This window comes from Pseudophryne corroboree, chromosome 11 (genome assembly GCF_028390025.1).
Source record: "Pseudophryne corroboree isolate aPseCor3 chromosome 11, aPseCor3.hap2, whole genome shotgun sequence".
Taxonomy (NCBI): domain Eukaryota; kingdom Metazoa; phylum Chordata; class Amphibia; order Anura; family Myobatrachidae; genus Pseudophryne; species Pseudophryne corroboree.
In genome coordinates, this window is record NC_086454.1 from 68,921,092 (window position 1) to 68,940,185 (window position 19,094).

The window sequence follows — 19,094 nt, forward strand, 5'->3', positions numbered from 1 at the left end:
TTTAGACATATCATTTGTCATTATATGTAAGGCAGTGCAAGTGGTGCTGTGGCTTAGTTGGTTAAAGTGCCTGTTTAGTAAACAGGAGATCCTGAGTTCATATCTCAGCAGTACCTTTGCTTGATACTTTTTTATCACACCAGTATGTAGTTTTTTGTTGATGCATAACAAAATAAGATGTGTAAAACCTTTATCTGCTTTCACTTTGGCACATTTGGTCACCAATGTAAAAAAGTTTAAAGATGCCATCCATGTCAGAAGACGACAAACAACAAAACTTCACCCTATTTCAACATAAGTTAATTTGTAGAAATATGCCTATGTTAAGGTAAATAGATGAATTTTTACAAAATAGCCTTCATCATATTGGGTAAACTGCAAAATTAATTTAGAGTACATTTAAATAACACAGAAAGTGTTAAAATGTCTGTAAAAAAGTAAGTTTCCCAAGGTACAGTAATTTGAGAGTCAGTTTAGTCATCATAGCTAGAGAATCATTGACATTTAACCCATATTTATTTCCATAACATCCTTAAAATTGTGTTAGGAAAATACTTCTTGATGAAAAGCTAAACTTCTCTTGAAAAAGCATCAATAAAGAATGCTAACCATAATTCTGACTTTTTAAAACAGAGTTCTTAATTTTACTACATGTTTTTGTTTTCTGAATATCAAAAATTAATTGACATTTATTCCCATGTAGCATTACTTACAGAGAAATCAATAAAAGTGCTAAAAAATTTTTAGAAAATTACTTTGACTAGATATTTTAAGAATGAAGGTCCTGTAAATCATGAATGAAAAGAGACAACACAACTTTCTATTTATACTCTAAATTTCCACCGGATTAAAAAATTAATGAAGCAATAGTTATAAGAATATCAAAAATTGTTACCAAATAGCATATTTTAGATATATCATTTTTCTTTGTGAAGCTCTAGGGCATCATGTGGTGCTGTGGCTTAGTTGGTTAAAGCGCCTGTCTAGTAAACAGGAGATCCTGAGTTCAAATCTCAGCAGCGCCTTTCATTTATTTTCATCAACTCAGAACATAGTTTGTTGATAATTCATCACAAAAAGACATGTGAATGCTTCAGCAGCCTTTACCCTTTCTCACACATTCAGTAATATGTACCACATTTCTAGATACAGTCCAAATCAGAAAACACAAAAAATGCAATATTCCCCTTTTTTTTAATATCAGTTATTTTGTAGAAGTAAATTGATGCCAAGGTAACTAGAAAAGAATTCCAGAAATTGCCAATCATCATGTCTGAGCAATCTCCAGGAACAATATGGTGTCCAGTCAGAGGAAATGTTTAAACAAAAGTCAGTAACAATGTGAGTTTCTCAAGATAAATTGATAGACAATTTAGTCATCAGTGTTTGGGGAGCAATAGAAAATAATGGATTATTTGTTACTTTACATAAACAATATTGTGTTAGGAAAGCAATTCCAGAAATAAATCTTTCCATTATTGAGCAAGCTTCCAGATAAAATGTTAACATTAATTCTATCATTGAGATCTCATGTTTTCATTTCACGATTACTTTTTAACTGTATGAGTACCAACAATAGACTGACTTTAATTTCCCAGGGATGACTACATTAATAAGAACGCCATAATATCTATTACAATAAAGCATATTAACAAGTGACTTGAACAAGATATTGTAAGAATGTAGGGCCTGTATATACAAAATAAAGGAGAAAAAAGCATTATATAACTTACTGTAAGTTTCCAACTGTTTAAAGAATTAATAAAATACTAGTTTCAAAAAAATATATAAAAATAATAAAAAATATTATACTTTAGACATATAATTTGTCATTATATGTAAGGCAGTGCAAGTGGTGTTGTGGCTTAGTTGGTTAAAGTGCCTGTCTAGTAAACAGGAGATCCTGAGTTCATATCTCAGCAGTACCTTTGCTTGATACCTTTTTATCACACCAGTATGTAGTTTTTTGTTGATGCATAACAAAATAAGATGTGTAAAACCTTTATCTGCTTTCACTTTGGCACATTTGGTCACCAATGTAAAAAAGTTGAAAGATGCCATCCATGTCAGAAGACGACAAACAACAAAACTTCACCCTATTTCAACATAAGTTAATTTGTAGAAATATGCCTATGTTAAGGTAAATAGATGAATTTTTACAAAATAGCCTTCATCATATTGGGTAAACTGCAAAATTAATTTAGAGTACATTTAAAAGAGAATAACACAGAAAGTGTTAAAATGTCTGTAAAAAAGTAAGTTTCCCAAGGTACAGTAATTTGAGAGTCAGTTTAGTCATCATAGCTAGAGAATCATTGACATTTAACCCATATTTATTTCCATAACATCCTTAAAATTGTGTTAGGAAAATACTTCTTGATGAAAAGCTAAACTTCTCTTGAAAAAGCATCAATAAAGAATGCTAACCATAATTCTGACTTTTTAAAACAGAGTTCTTAATTTTACTACATGTTTTTGTTTTCTGAATAACAAAAATTAATTGACATTTATTCCCATGTAGCATTACTTACAGAGAAATCAATAAAAGTGCTTAAAAAAATATTAGAAAATTACTTTGACAAGATATTTTAAGAATGAAGGTCCTGTAAATCATGAATGAAAAGAGAGAACACAACTTTCTATTTATACTCTAAATTTCCACCGGTTTGAAAAATTGATGAAGCAATAGTTATAAGAATATCAAAAATTGTTACCAAATAGCATATCTTAGATATATAATTTTTCTTTGTGAAGCTCTAGGGTATCATGTGGTGCTGTGGCTTAATTGATTAAAGCGCCTGTCTAGTAAACAGGAGATCCTGAGTTCAAATCTCAGCAGCGCCTTTCATTTATTTTCATCAACTCAGAACATAGTTTGTTGATAATTCATCACAAAAAGACATGTGAATGCTTCAGCAGCCTTTACCCTTTCTCACATGTTCAGTAATATGTACCACATTTCTAGATACAGTCCAAATCAGAAAACACAAAAAAATGCAATATTCCCCTTTTTTAATATCAGTTATTTTGTAGAAGTAAATTGATGCCAAGGTAACTAGAAAAGAATTCTAGAAATTGCCAATCATCATGTCTGAGCAATCTCCAGGAACAATATGGTGTCCAGTCAGAGGAAATGTTTAAACAAAAGTCAGTAACAATGTGAGTTTCTCAAGATAAATTGATAGACAATTTAGTCATCAGAGTTTAGGGAGCAATAGAAAATAATGGATTATTTGTTACTTAACATAAACAATATTGTGTTAGGAAAGCAATTCCAGAAATAAATCTTTCCATTTATTGAGCAAGCTTCCAGATAAAATGTTAACAATAATTCTATCATTGAGATCTCATGTTTTCATTTCACGATTACTTTTTAACTGTATGAGTACCAACAATAGACTGACTTTAATTTCCCAGGGATGACTACATTAATAAGAACGCCATAATATCTATTACAATAAAGAATATTAACAAGTGACGTGAACAAACATTGTAAGAATGTAGGGCCTGTATATACAAAATAAAGGAGAAAAAAGCATTATATAACTTACTGTAAGTTTCCAACTGTTTAAAGAATTAATAAAATACTAGTTTCAAAAAAATATATAAAAATAATAAAAAATATTATACTTTAGACATATAATTTGTCATTATATGTAAGGCAGTGCAAGTGGTGCTGTGGCTTAGTTGGTTAAAGTGCCTGTCTAGTAAACAGGAGATCCTGCGTTCATATCTCAGCAGTACCTTTGCTTGATACCTTTTTATCACACCAGTATGTAGTTTTTTGTTGATGGATAACAAAATAAGATGTGTAAAACCTTTATCTGCTTTCACTTTGGCACATTTGGTCACCAATGTAAAAAAGTTTAAAGATGCCATCCATGTCAGAAGACGACAAACAACAAAACTTCACCCTATTTCAACATAAGTTAATTTGTAGAAATATGCCTATGTTAAGGTAAATAGATGAATTTTTACAAAAGAGCCTTCATCATATTGGGTAAACTGCAAAATTAATTTAGAGTACATTTAAAAGAGAATAACACAGAAAGTGTTAAAATGTCTGTAAAAAAGTAAGTTTCCCAAGGTACAGTAATTTGAGAGTTAGTTTAGTCATCATAGCTAGAGAATCATTGACATTTAACCCATATTTATTTCCATAACATCCTTAAAATTGTGTTAGGAAAATACTTCTTGATGAAAAGCTAAACTTCTCTTGAAAAAGCATCAATAAAGAATGCTAACCATAATTCTGACTTTTTAAAACAGAGTTCTTAATTTTACTACATGTTTTTGTTTTCTGAATATCAAAAATTAATTGACATTTATTCCCATGTAGCATTACTTACAGAGAAATCAATAAAAGTGCTTAAAAAAATATTAGAAAATTACTTTGACAAGATATTTTAAGAATGAAGGTCCTGTAAATCATGAATGAAAAGAGAGAACACAACTTTCTATTTATACTCTAAATTTCCACCGGTTTGAAAAATTGATGAAGCAATAGTTATAAGAATATCAAAAATTGTTACCAAATAGCATATCTTAGATATATAATTTTTCTTTGTGAAGCTCTAGGGCATCATGTGGTGCTGTGGCTTAATTGATTAAAGCGCCTGTCTAGTAAACAGGAGATCCTGAGTTCAAATCTCAGCAGCGCCTTTCATTTATTTTCATCAACTCAGAACATAGTTTGTTGATAATTCATCACAAAAAGACATGTGAATGCTTCAGCAGCCTTTACCCTTTCTCACATGTTCAGTAATATGTACCACATTTCTAGATACAGTCCAAATCAGAAAACACAAAAAAATGCAATATTCCCCTTTTTTAATATCAGTTATTTTGTAGAAGTAAATTGATGCCAAGGTAACTAGAAAAGAATTCTAGAAATTGCCAATCATCATGTCTGAGCAATCTCCAGGAACAATATGGTGTCCAGTCAGAGGAAATGTTTAAACAAAAGTCAGTAACAATGTGAGTTTCTCAAGATAAATTGATAGACAATTTAGTCATCAGAGTTTGGGGAGCAATAGAAAATAATGGATTATTTGTTACTTAACATAAACAATATTGTGTTAGGAAAGCAATTCCAGAAATAAATCTTTCCATTTATTGAGCAAGCTTCCAGATAAAATGTTAACAATAATTCTATCATTGAGATCTCATGTTTTCATTTCACGATTACTTTTTAACTGTATGAGTACCAACAATAGACTGACTTTAATTTCCCAGGGATGACTACATTAATAAGAACGCCATAATATCTATTACAATAAAGAATATTAACAAGTGACGTGAACAAACATTGTAAGAATGTAGGGCCTGTATATACAAAATAAAGGAGAAAAAAGCATTATATAACTTACTGTAAGTTTCCAACTGTTTAAAGAATTAATAAAATACTAGTTTCAAAAAAATATATAAAAATAATAAAAAATATTATACTTTAGACATATAATTTGTCATTATATGTAAGGCAGTGCAAGTGGTGCTGTGGCTTAGTTGGTTAAAGTGCCTGTCTAGTAAACAGGAGATCCTGCGTTCATATCTCAGCAGTACCTTTGCTTGATACCTTTTTATCACACCAGTATGTAGTTTTTTGTTGATGGATAACAAAATAAGATGTGTAAAACCTTTATCTGCTTTCACTTTGGCACATTTGGTCACCAATGTAAAAAAGTTTAAAGATGCCATCCATGTCAGAAGACGACAAACAACAAAACTTCACCCTATTTCAACATAAGTTAATTTGTAGAAATATGCCTATGTTAAGGTAAATAGATGAATTTTTACAAAATAGCCTTCATCATATTGGGTAAACTGCAAAATTAATTTAGAGTACATTAAAAAGAGAATAACACAGAAAGTGTTAAAATGTCTGTAAAAAAGTAAGTTTCCCAAGGTACAGTAATTTGAGAGTCAGTTTAGTCATCATAGCTAGAGAATCATTGACATTTAACCCATATTTATTTCCATAACATCCTTAAAATTGTGTTAGGAAAATACTTCTTGATGAAAAGCTAAACTTCTCTTGAAAAAGCATCAATAAAGAATGCTAACCATAATTCTGACTTTTTAAAACAGAGTTCTTAATTTTACTACATGTTTTTGTTTTCTGAATATCAAAAATTAATTGACATTTATTCCCATGTAGCATTACTTACAGAGAAATCAATAAAAGTGCTTAAAAAAATATTAGAAAATTACTTTGACAAGATATTTTAAGAATGAAGGTCCTGTAAATCATGAATGAAAAGAGAGAACACAACTTTCTATTTATACTCTAAATTTCCACCGGTTTGAAAAATTGATGAAGCAATAGTAATAAGAATATCAAAACTTGTTACCAAATAGCATATCTTAGATATATCATTTTTCTTTGTGAAGCTCTAGGGCATCATGTGGTGCTGTGGCTTAGTTGGTTAAAGCGCCTGTCTAGTAAACAGGAGATCCTGAGTTCAAATCTCAGCAGCGCCTTTCATTTATTTTCATCAACTCAGAACATAGTTTGTTGATAATTCATCACAAAAAGACATGTGAATGCTTCAGCAGCCTTTACCCTTTCTCACACATTCAGTAATATGTACCACATTTCTAGATACAGTCCAAATCAGAAAACACAAAAAATGCAATATTCCCCCTTTTTTTAATATCAGTTATTTTGTAGAAGTAAATTCATGCCAAGGTAACTAGAAAAGAATTCCAGAAATTGACAATCATCATGTCTGAGCAATCTCCAGGAACAATATGGTGTCCAGTCAGAGGAAATGTTTAAACAAAAGTCAGTAACAATGTGAGTTTCTCAAGATAAATTGATAGACAATTTAGTCATCAGTGTTTGGGGAGCAATAGAAAATAATGGATTATTTGTTACTTTACATAAACAATATTGTGTTAGGAAAGCAATTCCAGAAATAAATCTTTCCATTATTGAGCAAGCTTCCAGATAAAATGTTAACATTAATTCTATCATTGAGATCTCATGTTTTCATTTCACGATTACTTTTTAACTGTATGAGTACCAACAATAGACTGACTTTAATTTCCCAGGGATGACTACATTAATAAGAACGCCATAATATCTATTACAATAAAGCATATTAACAAGTGACTTGAACAAGACATTGTAAGAATGTAGGGCCTGTATATACAAAATAAAGGAGAAAAAAGCATTATATAAGTTACTGTAAGTTTCCAACTGTTTAAAGAATTAATAAAATACTAGTTTCAAAAAAATATAGAAAAATAATAAAAAATATTATACTTTAGACATATAATTTGTCATTATATGTAAGGCAGTGCAAGTGGTGCTGTGGCTTAGTTGGTTAAAGTGCCTGTCTAGTAAACAGGAGATCCTGAGTTCATATCTCAGCAGTACCTTTGCTTGATACCTTTTTATCACACCAGTATGTAGTTTTTTGTTGATGGATAACAAAATAAGATGTGTAAAACCTTTATCTGCTTTCACTTTGGCACATTTGGTCACCAATGTAAAAAAGTTTAAAGATGCCATCCATGTCAGAAGACGACAAACAACAAAACTTCACCCTATTTCAACATAAGTTAATTTGTAGAAATATGCCTATGTTAAGGTAAATAGATGAATTTTTACAAAATAGCCTTCATCATATTGGGTAAACTGCAAAATTAATTTAGAGTACATTTAAAAGAGAATAACACAGAAAGTGTTAAAATGTCTGTAAAAAAGTAAGTTTCCCAAGGTACAGTAATTTGAGAGTCAGTTTAGTCATCATAGCTAGAGAATCATTGACATTTAACCCATATTTATTTCCATAACATCCTTAAAATTGTGTTAGGAAAATACTTCTTGATGAAAAGCTAAACTTCTCTTGAAAAAGCATCAATAAAGAATGCTAACCATAATTCTGACTTTTTAAAACAGAGTTCTTAATTTTACTACATGTTTTTGTTTTCTGAATATCAAAAATTAATTGACATTTATTCCCATGTAGCATTACTTACAGAGAAATCAATAAAAGTGCTTAAAAAAATATTAGAAAATTACTTTGACAAGATATTTTAAGAATGAAGGTCCTGTAAATCATGAATGAAAAGAGAGAACACAACTTTCTATTTATACTCTAAATTTCCACCGGTTTGAAAAATTGATGAAGCAATAGTAATAAGAATATCAAAAATTGTTACCAAATAGCATATCTTAGATATATCATTTTTCTTTGTGAAGCTCTAGGGCATCATGTGGTGCTGTGGCTTAGTTGGTTAAAGTGCCTGTCTAGTAAACAGGAGATCCTGAGTTCAAATCTCAGCAGCGCCTTTCATTTATTTTCATCAACTCAGAACATAGTTTGTTGATAATTCATCACAAAAAGACATGTGAATGCTTCAGCAGCCTTTACCCTTTCTCACACATTCAGTAATATGTACCACATTTCTAGATACAGTCCAAATCAGAAAACACAAAAAATGCAATATTCCCCTTTTTTTTAATATCAGTTATTTTGTAGAAGTAAATTCATGCCAAGGTAACTAGAAAAGAATTCCAGAAATTGCCAATCATCATGTCTGAGCAATCTCCAGGAACAATATGGTGTCCAGTCAGAGGAAATGTTTAAACAAAAGTCAGTAACAATGTGAGTTTCTCAAGATAAATTGATAGACAATTTAGTCATCAGTGTTTGGGGAGCAATAGAAAATAATGGATTATTTGTTACTTTACATAAACAATATTGTGTTAGGAAAGCAATTCCAGAAATAAATCTTTCCATTATTGAGCAAGCTTCCAGATAAAATGTTAACATTAATTCTATCATTGAGATCTCATGTTTTCATTTCACGATTACTTTTTAACTGTATGAGTACCAACAATAGACTGACTTTAATTTCCCAGGGATGACTACATTAATAAGAACACCATAATATCTATTACAATAAAGTATATTAACAAGTGACGTGAACAAACATTGTAAGAATGTAGGGCCTGTATATACAAAATAAAGGAGAAAAAAGCATTATATAACTTACTGTAAGTTTCCAACTGTTTAAAGAATTAATAAAATACTAGTTTCAAAAAAATATATAAAAATAATAAAAAATATTATACTTTAGACATATAATTTGTCATTATATGTAAGGCAGTGCAAGTGGTGCTGTGGCTTAGTTGGTTAAAGTGCCTGTCTAGTAAACAGGAGATCCTGAGTTCATATCTCAGCAGTACCTTTGCTTGATACCTTTTTATCACACCAGTATGTAGTTTTTTGTTGATGGATAACAAAATAAGATGTGTAAAACCTTTATCTGCTTTCACTTTGGCACATTTGGTCACCAATGTAAAAAAGTTTAAAGATGCCATCCATGTCAGAAGACGACAAACAACAAAACTTCACCCTATTTCAACATAAGTTAATTTGTAGAAATATGCCTATGTTAAGGTAAATAGATGAATTTTTACAAAATAGCCTTCATCATATTGGGTAAACTGCAAAATTAATTTAGAGTACATTTAAAAGAGAATAACACAGAAAGTGTTAAAATGTCTGTAAAAAAGTAAGTTTCCCAAGGTACAGTAATTTGAGAGTCAGTTTAGTCATCATAGCTAGAGAATCATTGACATTTAACCCATATTTATTTCCATAACATCCTTAAAATTGTGTTAGGAAAATACTTCTTGATGAAAAGCTAAACTTCTCTTGAAAAAGCATCAATAAAGAATGCTAACCATAATTCTGACTTTTTAAAACAGAGTTCTTAATTTTACTACATGTTTTTGTTTTCTGAATATCAAAAATTAATTGACATTTATTCCCATGTAGCATTACTTACAGAGAAATCAATAAAAGTGCTAAAAAATGTTTTAGAAAATTACTTTGACAAGATATTTTAAGAATGAAGGTCCTGTAAATCATGAATGAAAAGAGACAACACAACTTTCTATTTATACTCTAAATTTCCACCGGTTTGAAAAATTAATGAAGCAATAGTTATAAGAATATCAAAAATTGTTACCAAATAGCATATTTTAGATATATCATTTTTCTTTGTGAAGCTCTAGGGCATCATGTGGTGCTGTGGCTTAGTTGGTTAAAGCGCCTGTCTAGTAAACAGGAGATCCTGAGTTCAAATCTCAACAGCGCCTTTCATTTATTATCATCAACTCAGAACATAGTTTGTTGTTAATTCATCACAAAAAGACATGTGAATGCTTCAGCAGCCTTTACCCTTTCTCACACGTTCAGTAATATGTACCACATTTCTAGATACAGTCCAAATCAGAAAACACAAAAAAATGCAATATTCCCCTTTTTTAATATCAGTTATTTTGTAGAAGTAAATTGATGCCAAGGTAACTAGAAAAGAATTCCAGAAATTGCCAATCATCATGTCTGAGCAATCTCCAGGAACAATATGGTGTCCAGTCAGAGGAAATGTTTAAACAAAAGTCAGTAACAATGTGAGTTTCTCAAGATAAATTGATAGACAATTTAGTCATCAGAGTTTGGGGAGCAATAGAAAATAATGGATTATTTGTTACTTAACATAAACAATATTGTGTTAGGAAAGCAATTCCAGAAATAAATCTTTCCATTTATTGAGCAAGCTTCCAGATAAAATGTTAACAATAATTATATCATTGAGATCTCATGTTTTCATTTCACGATTACTTTTTAACTGTATGAGTACCAACAATAGACTGACTTTAATTTCCCAGGGATGACTACATTAATAAGAACACCATAATATCTATTACAATAAAGTATATTAACAAGTGACGTGAACAAACATTGTAAGAATGTAGGGCCTGTATATACAAAATAAAGGAGAAAAAAGCATTATATAACTTACTGTAAGTTTCCAACTGTTTAAAGAATTAATAAAATACTAGTTTCAAAAAAATATATAAAAATAATAAAAAATATTATACTTTAGACATATAATTTGTCATTATATGTAAGGCAGTGCAAGTGGTGCTGTGGCTTAGTTGGTTAAAGTGCCTGTCTAGTAAACAGGAGATCCTGAGTTCATATCTCAGCAGTACCTTTGCTTGATACCTTTTTATCACACCAGTATGTAGTTTTTTGTTGATGGATAACAAAATAAGATGTGTAAAACCTTTATCTGCTTTCACTTTGGCACATTTGGTTACCAATGTAAAAAAGTTTAAAGATGCCATCCATGTCAGAAGACGACAAACAACAAAACTTCACCCTATTTCAACATAAGTTAATTTGTAGAAATATGCCTATGTTAAGGTAAATAGATAAATTTTTACAAAATAGCCTTCATCATATTGGGTAAACTGCAAAATTAATTTAGAGTACATTAAAAAGAGAATAACACAGAAAGTGTTAAAATGTCTGTAAAAAAGTAAGTTTCCCAAGGTACAGTAATTTGAGAATCAGTTTAGTCATCATAGCTAGAGAATCATTGACATTTAACCCATATTTATTTCCATAACATCCTTAAAATTGTGTTGGGAAAATACTTCTTCATGAAAAGCTAAACTTCTCTTGAAAAAGCATCAATAAAGAATGCTAACCATAATTCTGACTTTTTAAAACAGAGTTCTTAATTTTACTACATGTTTTTGTTTTCTGAATATCAAAAATTAATTGACATTTATTCCCATGTAGCATTACTTACAGAGAAATCAATAAAAGTGCTAAAAAATGTTTTAGAAAATTACTTTGACAAGATATTTTAAGAATGAAGGTCCTGTAAATCATGAATGAAAAGAGACAACACAACTTTCTATTTATACTCTAAATTTCCACCGGTTTGAAAAATTAATGAAGCAATAGTTATAAGAATATCAAAAATTGTTACCAAATAGCATATTTTAGATATATCATTTTTCTTTGTGAAGCTCTAGGGCATCATGTGGTGCTGTGGCTTAGTTGGTTAAAGCGCCTGTCTAGTAAACAGGAGATCCTGAGTTCAAATCTCAGCAGCGCCTTTCATTTATTATCATCAACTCAGAACATAGTTTGTTGTTAATTCATCACAAAAAGACATGTGAATGCTTCAGCAGCCTTTACCCTTTCTCACACGTTCAGTAATATGTACCACATTTCTAGATACAGTCCAAATCAGAAAACACAAAAAAATGCAATATTCCCCTTTTTTAATATCAGTTATTTTGTAGAAGTAAATTGATGCCAAGGTAACTAGAAAAGAATTCCAGAAATTGCCAATCATCATGTCTGAGCAATCTCCAGGAACAATATGGTGTCCAGTCAGAGGAAATGTTTAAACAAAAGTCAGTAACAATGTGAGTTTCTCAAGATAAATTGATAGACAATTTAGTCATCAGAGTTTGGGGAGCAATAGAAAATAATGGATTATTTGTTACTTAACATAAACAATATTGTGTTAGGAAAGCAATTCCAGAAATAAATCTTTCCATTTATTGAGCAAGCTTCCAGATAAAATGTTAACAATAATTATATCATTGAGATCTCATGTTTTCATTTCACGATTACTTTTTAACTGTATGAGTACCAACAATAGACTGACTTTAATTTCCCAGGGATGACTACATTAATAAGAACACCATAATATCTATTACAATAAAGTATATTAACAAGTGACGTGAACAAACATTGTAAGAATGTAGGGCCTGTATATACAAAATAAAGGAGAAAAAAGCATTATATAACTTACTGTAAGTTTCCAACTGTTTAAAGAATTAATAAAATACTAGTTTCAAAAAAATATATAAAAATAATAAAAAATATTATACTTTAGACATATAATTTGTCATTATATGTAAGGCAGTGCAAGTGGTGCTGTGGCTTAGTTGGTTAAAGTGCCTGTCTAGTAAACAGGAGATCCTGAGTTCATATCTCAGCAGTACCTTTGCTTGATACCTTTTTATCACACCAGTATGTAGTTTTTTGTTGATGGATAACAAAATAAGATGTGTAAAACCTTTATCTGCTTTCACTTTGGCACATTTGGTTACCAATGTAAAAAAGTTTAAAGATGCCATCCATGTCAGAAGACGACAAACAACAAAACTTCACCCTATTTCAACATAAGTTAATTTGTAGAAATATGCCTATGTTAAGGTAAATAGATAAATTTTTACAAAATAGCCTTCATCATATTGGGTAAACTGCAAAATTAATTTAGAGTACATTAAAAAGAGAATAACACAGAAAGTGTTAAAATGTCTGTAAAAAAGTAAGTTTCCCAAGGTACAGTAATTTGAGAATCAGTTTAGTCATCATAGCTAGAGAATCATTGACATTTAACCCATATTTATTTCCATAACATCCTTAAAATTGTGTTGGGAAAATACTTCTTAATGAAAAGCTAAACTTCTCTTGAAAAAGCATCAATAAAGAATGCTAACCATAATTCTGACTTTTTAAAACAGAGTTCTTAATTTTACTACATGTTTTTGTTTTCTGAATATCAAAAAATAATTGACATTTATTCCCATGTAGCATTACTTACAGAGAAATCAATAAAAGTGCTAAATTTTTTTTTAGAATATTACTTTGACAAGATATTTTAAGAATGAAGGTCCTGTAAATCATGAATGAAAAATGACAACACAACTTTCTATTTATACTCTAAATTTCCACCGGTTTGAAAAATTAATGAAGCAATAGTTATAAGAATATCAAAAATTGTTACCAAATAGCATATTTTAGATATATCATTTTCCTTTGTGAAGCTCTAGGTCATCATGTGGTGCTGTGGCTTAGTTGGTTAAAGCGCCTGTCTAGTAAACAGGAGATCCTGAGTTCAAATCTCAGCAGCGCCTTTTATTTATTATCATCAACTCAGAACATAGTTTGTTGTTAATTCATCACAAAAAGACATGTGAATGCTTCAGCAGCCTTTACCCTTTCTCACACATTCAGTAATATGTACCACATTTCTAGATACAGTCCAAAGCAGAAAACACCAAAAATGCAATATTCCCCTTTTTTTTTTTAATATCAGTTATTTTGTAGAAGTAAATTGATGCCAAGGTAACTAGAAAAGAATTCCAGAAATTTCCAATCATCATGTCTGAGCAATCTCCAGGAACAATATGGTGTCCAGTCAGAGGAAATGTTTAAACAAAAGTCAGTAACAATGTGAGTTTCTCAAGATAAATTGATAGACAATTTAGTCATCAGTGTTTGGGGAGCAATAGAAAATAATGGATTATTTGTTACTTTACATAAACAATATTGTGTTAGGAAAGCAATTCCAGAAATAAATCTTTCCATTATTGAGCAAGCTTCCAGATAAAATGTTAACATTAATTCTATCATTGAGATCTCATGTTTTCATTTCACTATTACTTTTTAACTGTATGAGTACCAACAATAGACTGACTTTAATTTCCCAGGGATGACTACATTAATAAGAACGCCATAATATCTATTACAATAAAGCATATTAACAAGTGACTTGAACAAGACATTGTAAGAATGTAGGGCCTGTATATACAAAATAAAGGAGAAAAAAGCATTATATAACTTACTGTAAGTTTCCAACTGTTTAAAGAATTAATAAAATACTAGTTTCAAAAAAATATATAAAAATAATAAAAAATATTATACTTTAGACATATAATTTGTCATTATATGTAAGGCAGTGCAAGTGGTGCTGTGGCTTAGTTGGTTAAAGTGCCTGTCTAGTAAACAGGAGATCCTGAGTTCATATCTCAGCAGTACCTTTGCTTGATACCTTTTTATCACACCAGTATGTAGTTTTTTGTTGATGCATAACAAAATAAGATGTGTAAAACCTTTATCTGCTTTCACTTTGGCACATTTGGTCACCAATGTAAAAAAGTTTAAAGATGCCATCCATGTCAGAAGATGACAAACAACAAAACTTCACCCTATTTCAACATAAGTTAATTTGTAGAAATATGCCTATGTTAAGGTAAATAGATGAATTTTTACAAAATAGCCTTCATCATATTGGGTAAACTGCAAAATTAATTTAGAGTACATTTAAAAGAGAATAACACAGAAAGTGTTAAAATGTCTGTAAAAAAGTAAGTTTCCCAAGGTACAGTAATTTGAGAGTCAGTTTAGTCATCATAGCTAGAGAATCATTGACATTTAACCCATATTTATTTCCATAACATCCTTAAAATTGTGTTAGGAAAATACTTCTTGATGAAAAGCTAAACTTCTCTTGAAAAAGCATCAATAAAGAATGCTAACCATAATTCTGACTTTTTAAAACAGAGTTCTTAATTTTACTACATGTTTTTGTTTTCTGAATATCAAAAATTAATTGACATTTATTCCCATGTAGCATTACTTACAGAGAAATCAATAAAAGTGCTAAAAATTTTTTTAGAATATTACTTTGACAAGATATTTTAAGAATGAAGGTCCTGTAAATCATGAATGAAAAGAGACAACACAACTTTCTATTTATACTCTAAATTTCCACCGGTTTGAAAAATTAATGAAGCAATAGTTATAAGAATATCAAAAATTGTTACCAAATAGCATATTTTAGATATATCATTTTCCTTTGTGAAGCTCTAGGTCATCATGTGGTGCTGTGGCTTAGTTGGTTAAAGCGCCTGTCTAGTAAACAGGAGATCCTAAGTTCAAATCTCAGCAGCGCCTTTCATTTATTTTCATCAACTCAGAACATAGTTTGTTGATAATTCATCACAAAAAGACATGTGAATGCTTCAGCAGCCTTTACCCTTTCTCACATGTTCAGTAATATGTACCACATTTCTAGATACAGTCCAAATCAGAAAACACAAAAAAATGCAATATTCCCCTTTTTTTAATATCAGTTATTTTGTAGAAGTAAATTGATGCCAAGGTAACTAGAAAAGAATTCCAGAAATTGCCAATCATCATGTCTGAGCAATCTCCAGGAACAATATGGTGTCCAGTCAGAGGAAATGTTTAAACAAAAGTCAGTAACAATGTGAGTTTCTCAAGATAAATTGATAGACAATTTAGTCATCAGAGTTTGGGGAGCAATAGAAAATAATGGATTATTTGTTACTTAACATAAACAATATTGTGTTAGGAAAGCAATTCCAGAAATAAATCTTTCCATTTATTGAGCAAGCTTCCAGATAAAATGTTAACAATAATTCTATCATTGAGATCTCATGTTTTCATTTCACGATTACTTTTTAACTGTATGAGTACCAACAATAGACTGACTTTAATTTCCCAGGGATGACTACATTAATAAGAACGCCATAATATCTATTACAATAAAGAATATTAACAAGTGACGTGAACAAACATTGTAAGAATGTAGGGCCTGTATATACAAAATAAAGGAGAAAAAAGCATTATATAACTTACTGTAAGTTTCCAACTGTTTAAAGAATTAATAAAATACTAGTTTCAAAAAAAATATAAAAATAATAAAAAATATTATACTTTAGACATATAATTTTTCATTATATGTAAGGCAGTGCAAGTGGTGCTGTGGCTTAGTTGGTTAAAGTGCCTGTCTAGTAAACAGGAGATCCTGCGTTCATATCTCAGCAGTACCTTTGCTTGATACCTTTTTATCACACCAGTATGTAGTTTTTTGTTGATGGATAACAAAATAAGATGTGTAAAACCTTTATCTGCTTTCACTTTGGCACATTTGGTCACCAATGTAAAAAAGTTTAAAGATGCCATCCATGTCAGAAGACGACAAACAACAAAACTTCACCCTATTTCAACATAAGTTAATTTGTAGAAATATGCCTATGTTAAGGTAAATAGATGAATTTTTACAAAATAGCCTTCATCATATTGGGTAAACTGCAAAATTAATTTAGAGTACATTAAAAAGAGAATAACACAGAAAGTGTTAAAATGTCTGTAAAAAAGTAAGTTTCCCAAGGTACAGTAATTTGAGAGTCAGTTTAGTCATCATAGCTAGAGAATCATTGACATTTAACCCATATTTATTTCCATAACATCCTTAAAATTGTGTTAGGAAAATACTTCTTGATGAAAAGCTAAACTTATCTTGAAAAAGCATCAATAAAGAATGCTAACCATAATTCTGACTTTTTAAAACAGAGTTCTTAATTTTACTACATGTTTTTGTTTTCTGAATATCAAAAATTAATTGACATTTATTCCCATGTAGCATTACTTACAGAGAAATCAATAAAAGTGCTTAAAAATATTAGAAAATTACTTTGACAAGATATTTTAAGAATGAAGGTCCTGTAAATCATGAATGAAAAGAGAGAACACAACTTTCTATTTATACTCTAAATTTCCACCGGTTTGAAAAATTGATGAAGCAATAGTTATAAGAATATCAAAAATTGTTACCAAATAGCATATCTTAGATATATCATTTTTCTTTGTGAAGCTCTAGGGCATCATGTGGTGCTGTGGCTTAGTTGGTTAAAGCGCCTGTCTAGTAAACAGGAGATCCTGAGTTCAAATCTCAGCAGCGCCTTTCATTTATTTTCATCAACTCAGAACATAGTTTGTTGATAATTCATCACAAAAAGACATGTGAATGCTTCAGCAGCCTTTACCCTTTCTCACATGTTCAGTAATATGTACCACATTTCTAGATACAGTCCAAATCAGAAAACACAAAAAAATGCAATATTCCCCTTTTTTTAATATCAGTTATTTTGTAGAAGTAAATTGATGCCAAGGTAACTAGAAAAGAATTCCAGAAATTGCCAATCATCATGTCTGAGCAATCTCCAGGAACAATATGGTGTCCAGTCAGAGGAAATGTTTAAACAAAAGTCAGTAACAATGTGAGTTTCTCAAGATAAATTGATAGACAATTTAGTCATCAGAGTTTGGGGAGCAATAGAAAATAATGGATTATTTGTTACTTAACATAAACAATATTGTGTTAGGAAAGCAATTCCAGAAATAAATCTTTCCATTTATTGAGCAAGCTTCCAGATAAAATGTTAACAATAATTCTATCATTGAGATCTCATGTTTTCATTTCACGATTACTTTTTAACTGTATGAGTACCAACAATAGACTGACTTTAATTTCCCAGGGATGACTACATTAATAAGAACGCCATAATATCTATTACAATAAAGCATATTAACAAGTGACTTGAACAAGACATTGTAAGAATGTAGGGCCTGTATATACAAAATAAAGGAGAAAAAAGCATTATATAACTTACTGTAAGTTTCCAACTGTTTAAAGAATTAATAAAATACTAGTTTCAAAAATATATATAAAAATAATAAAAAATATTATACTTTAGACATATAATTTGTCATTATATGTAAGGCAGTGCAAGTGGTGCTGTGGCTTAGTTGGTTAAAGTGCCTGTCTAGTAAACAGGAGATCCTGAGTTCATATCTCAGCAGTACCTTTGCTTGATACCTTTTTATCACACCAGTATGTAGTTTTTTGTTGATGCATAACAAAATAAGATGTGTAAAACCTTTATCTGCTTTCACTTTGGCACATTTATTCACCAATGTAAAAAAGTTTAAAGATGCCATCCATGTCAGAAGACGACAAACAACAAAACTTCACCCTATTTCAACATAAGTTAATTTGTAGAAATATGCCTATGTTAAGGTAAATAGATGAATTTTTACAAAATAGCCTTCATCATATTGGGTAAACTGCAAAATTAATTTAGAGTACATTAAAAAGAGAATAACACAGAAAGTGTTAAAATGTCTGTAAAAAAGTAAGTTTCCCAAGGTACAGTAATTTGAGAGTCAGTTTAGTCATCATAGCTAGAGAATCATTGACATTTAACCCATATTTATTTTCATAACATCCTTAAAATTGTGTTAGGAAAATACTTCTTGATGAAAAGCTAAACTTCTCTTGAAAAAGCATCAATAAAGAATGCTAACCATAATTCTGACTTTTTAAAACAGAGTTCTTAATTTTACTACATGTTTTTGTTTTCTGAATATCAAAAATTAATTGACATTTATTCCCATGTAGCATTACTTACAGAGAAATCAATAAAAGTGCTAAAAAAATTTTTAGAAAATTACTTTGACAAGATATTTTAAGAATGAAGGTCCTGTAAATCATGAATGAAAAGAGACAACACAACTTTCTATTTATACTCTAAATTTCCACCGGTTTGAAAAATTAATGAAGCAATAGTTATAAGAATATCAAAAATTGTTACCAAATAGCATATT

General features: G+C 30.0%; 21 non-coding genes across 21 annotated transcripts; all 21 read left to right on the plus strand.

Moving 5' to 3' along the window:
- The first annotated feature begins 42 nt into the window (after positions 1 to 42).
- Positions 43 to 116, plus strand: TRNAT-AGU (transfer RNA threonine (anticodon AGU)). Its single transcript has one exon. It is a non-coding gene; the product is annotated as a tRNA-Thr (tRNA).
- Positions 117 to 951: 835 nt separating this feature from the next.
- Positions 952 to 1,025, plus strand: TRNAT-AGU (transfer RNA threonine (anticodon AGU)). Its single transcript has one exon. It is a non-coding gene; the product is annotated as a tRNA-Thr (tRNA).
- Positions 1,026 to 1,854: 829 nt separating this feature from the next.
- Positions 1,855 to 1,928, plus strand: TRNAT-AGU (transfer RNA threonine (anticodon AGU)). Its single transcript has one exon. It is a non-coding gene; the product is annotated as a tRNA-Thr (tRNA).
- An 842-nt stretch (positions 1,929 to 2,770) lies between these two features.
- TRNAT-AGU (transfer RNA threonine (anticodon AGU)) lies at positions 2,771 to 2,844 on the plus strand. Its single transcript has one exon. It is a non-coding gene; the product is annotated as a tRNA-Thr (tRNA).
- An 828-nt stretch (positions 2,845 to 3,672) lies between these two features.
- On the plus strand, positions 3,673 to 3,746 carry TRNAT-AGU (transfer RNA threonine (anticodon AGU)). The gene has a single exon. It is a non-coding gene; the product is annotated as a tRNA-Thr (tRNA).
- Positions 3,747 to 4,588: 842 nt separating this feature from the next.
- TRNAT-AGU (transfer RNA threonine (anticodon AGU)) lies at positions 4,589 to 4,662 on the plus strand. Its single transcript has one exon. It is a non-coding gene; the product is annotated as a tRNA-Thr (tRNA).
- Positions 4,663 to 5,490: 828 nt separating this feature from the next.
- Positions 5,491 to 5,564, plus strand: TRNAT-AGU (transfer RNA threonine (anticodon AGU)). Its single transcript has one exon. It is a non-coding gene; the product is annotated as a tRNA-Thr (tRNA).
- An 842-nt stretch (positions 5,565 to 6,406) lies between these two features.
- TRNAT-AGU (transfer RNA threonine (anticodon AGU)) lies at positions 6,407 to 6,480 on the plus strand. The gene has a single exon. It is a non-coding gene; the product is annotated as a tRNA-Thr (tRNA).
- An 829-nt stretch (positions 6,481 to 7,309) lies between these two features.
- Positions 7,310 to 7,383, plus strand: TRNAT-AGU (transfer RNA threonine (anticodon AGU)). The gene has a single exon. It is a non-coding gene; the product is annotated as a tRNA-Thr (tRNA).
- An 842-nt stretch (positions 7,384 to 8,225) lies between these two features.
- On the plus strand, positions 8,226 to 8,299 carry TRNAT-AGU (transfer RNA threonine (anticodon AGU)). The gene has a single exon. It is a non-coding gene; the product is annotated as a tRNA-Thr (tRNA).
- Positions 8,300 to 9,127: 828 nt separating this feature from the next.
- Positions 9,128 to 9,201, plus strand: TRNAT-AGU (transfer RNA threonine (anticodon AGU)). Its single transcript has one exon. It is a non-coding gene; the product is annotated as a tRNA-Thr (tRNA).
- An 842-nt stretch (positions 9,202 to 10,043) lies between these two features.
- Positions 10,044 to 10,117, plus strand: TRNAT-AGU (transfer RNA threonine (anticodon AGU)). The gene has a single exon. It is a non-coding gene; the product is annotated as a tRNA-Thr (tRNA).
- Positions 10,118 to 10,945: 828 nt separating this feature from the next.
- Positions 10,946 to 11,019, plus strand: TRNAT-AGU (transfer RNA threonine (anticodon AGU)). The gene has a single exon. It is a non-coding gene; the product is annotated as a tRNA-Thr (tRNA).
- Positions 11,020 to 11,861: 842 nt separating this feature from the next.
- On the plus strand, positions 11,862 to 11,935 carry TRNAT-AGU (transfer RNA threonine (anticodon AGU)). The gene has a single exon. It is a non-coding gene; the product is annotated as a tRNA-Thr (tRNA).
- An 828-nt stretch (positions 11,936 to 12,763) lies between these two features.
- On the plus strand, positions 12,764 to 12,837 carry TRNAT-AGU (transfer RNA threonine (anticodon AGU)). Its single transcript has one exon. It is a non-coding gene; the product is annotated as a tRNA-Thr (tRNA).
- An 842-nt stretch (positions 12,838 to 13,679) lies between these two features.
- TRNAT-AGU (transfer RNA threonine (anticodon AGU)) lies at positions 13,680 to 13,753 on the plus strand. The gene has a single exon. It is a non-coding gene; the product is annotated as a tRNA-Thr (tRNA).
- An 832-nt stretch (positions 13,754 to 14,585) lies between these two features.
- On the plus strand, positions 14,586 to 14,659 carry TRNAT-AGU (transfer RNA threonine (anticodon AGU)). Its single transcript has one exon. It is a non-coding gene; the product is annotated as a tRNA-Thr (tRNA).
- Positions 14,660 to 15,501: 842 nt separating this feature from the next.
- Positions 15,502 to 15,575, plus strand: TRNAT-AGU (transfer RNA threonine (anticodon AGU)). Its single transcript has one exon. It is a non-coding gene; the product is annotated as a tRNA-Thr (tRNA).
- An 828-nt stretch (positions 15,576 to 16,403) lies between these two features.
- On the plus strand, positions 16,404 to 16,477 carry TRNAT-AGU (transfer RNA threonine (anticodon AGU)). The gene has a single exon. It is a non-coding gene; the product is annotated as a tRNA-Thr (tRNA).
- Positions 16,478 to 17,317: 840 nt separating this feature from the next.
- TRNAT-AGU (transfer RNA threonine (anticodon AGU)) lies at positions 17,318 to 17,391 on the plus strand. The gene has a single exon. It is a non-coding gene; the product is annotated as a tRNA-Thr (tRNA).
- An 830-nt stretch (positions 17,392 to 18,221) lies between these two features.
- On the plus strand, positions 18,222 to 18,295 carry TRNAT-AGU (transfer RNA threonine (anticodon AGU)). The gene has a single exon. It is a non-coding gene; the product is annotated as a tRNA-Thr (tRNA).
- Positions 18,296 to 19,094: the final 799 nt, after the last annotated feature.